The following is a 1,756-nucleotide window of genomic DNA, read 5'->3' as shown; positions in this document are numbered from 1 at the left end:
GCGAGCGGCACCTCCGAGAGGGCGGCCGGCTGATGGCCTCCGGTGATTGGTCAGAATCCGTGTCTCTCAAGGGGCCCACCCTCGACTGACACCCACCCCCAGCCCCGGCGCACCCCGCCCACAGCGGGTGTTGATTGGCTGAAGGTGCCCTATTGCGCGCAGGGTTGGGCGATGCGGAGCTTTCCTTGCGCCTGCGCAGAAGGGGGGGGGGGGAGGGAAGCTCAGGGGCCTGGGGGTGACCCGGGTGACAGGAAGGTTCATGTGCGTGGGAGAGGCGGGCCCGGCGGGGTGGTCCATAGGGGCCAGCGCAGAGTCCATTCGGTGCGGGGCAGCAACCGCACGTCAAAATCGCCGCTGTTTCCCAATCAAGTCAGATGGGCCAGACCGGCACGTTAATTTCTAACAGTCTCTCCACTGCGAGTCTCATTGGGTAATTTGTTAGCGTTACGTGAGAGATAAACGAGCCTAGTGGACGTTAGAACACACGGTGCGGTCATTAACCTGGGTGAAACAAGGGTACTGCCCGGAACAAACTCACTCTAATTTCGCTTGACCAACCCCTTTGCTCACTCCACCTTCAAATTGTCCAGTTCTCACAGGAAAAACAAACCCAGGGGAACTGTTCATAAAAAGCAAAGCAAAGACATACTGGCCCCGCCCAGGTGGCTCAGTGGTTGAGCTCAGACTTTGAACAGGAGCTCAAGGTTCCAATCCCGGTCAGGCTGGATCTCCAGTAGGGGGTGTGCAGGTGGCAGCCATCAATGTTTCTCCTTTACTCTCTCTGAAATCAATTTTATATATATATATTTTACTTACTTTAAAAATGTCCTGATTATTTTTGTATTCTCTAAGTACTTCTCCGTTGTTGACCACTGGCTAGGCGAGTTCTGGTATTGGCATCTTTGTCTTGTCTCAATAGTATATTGCTAAGGTGAGTCCTAAATGATGGATAGCACTTGGAATAGTCTGGGAGAATACCTCCCAGCAGCCTTTTGGGAGGTACATCTGAAGATTTACAAATGATTGAGAAAAACAAAGCAGAAGAATTCCATCATATTAAAAAGCCATCTGATATTAAGGCCCTTTTCAGAAATAGTAAATTCCAAAAGAACTGTACAACAGGGTGCACGTGTAGTTCATCCTGCCTGGGGCTGAACACAGCTTTTCCATTTTTAGGTCCTGGGTGAATGTCAGTCCCCACTTTTCCCTGCCCCTAACGGAATGCATGGCCATCAAGAAGAAAATATTTTCCCAAGTATCTCAAGCCGTTTTTTAGCCATTTTATAAAATAGAATACATTGCTTTTCAAATACTGAACTGACCCTGCATCTCAGAAATAAACCTCCCTTGTTTATGGTATATAATAATTTTATTTATTAACTAGAGACCCAGGTGCATGAAATCTGTGCACTGTGTGTGTGTGTGTGTGGGGGGGGGGGGTCCTCAGCCTGGCCTGAGCCCTCTAGAAGTCCAGGAGTACTTGGGGGACGTCCAACTGATAGCTTGCCTAAGCTGGCAGTCAGACATCCTTAACACCCACAGAGGTGGAGAGGCTCCCACCACCACCGCTGTGCTCGCCAGCCATGAGCCCAGCTTCTGAGTGAGTGGTGCTCCCCTGTGAGAGTGCACTGACCACCAAGGGGCAGCTCCCGCACTGAGTTCCACCTTTTGGTTGATTTGCATATTAGCTTTTTATTATATAGGATGAGTTATATGTTGAGTTTTAGCATCTATATTTATGAGATAGTGTGCAGAT

The sequence above is a fragment of the Pipistrellus kuhlii genome, unplaced genomic scaffold (assembly GCF_014108245.1).
Source record: "Pipistrellus kuhlii isolate mPipKuh1 unplaced genomic scaffold, mPipKuh1.p scaffold_m20_p_6, whole genome shotgun sequence".
Lineage (NCBI taxonomy): Eukaryota > Metazoa > Chordata > Mammalia > Chiroptera > Vespertilionidae > Pipistrellus > Pipistrellus kuhlii.
This window is presented reverse-complemented; position numbering follows the sequence as displayed.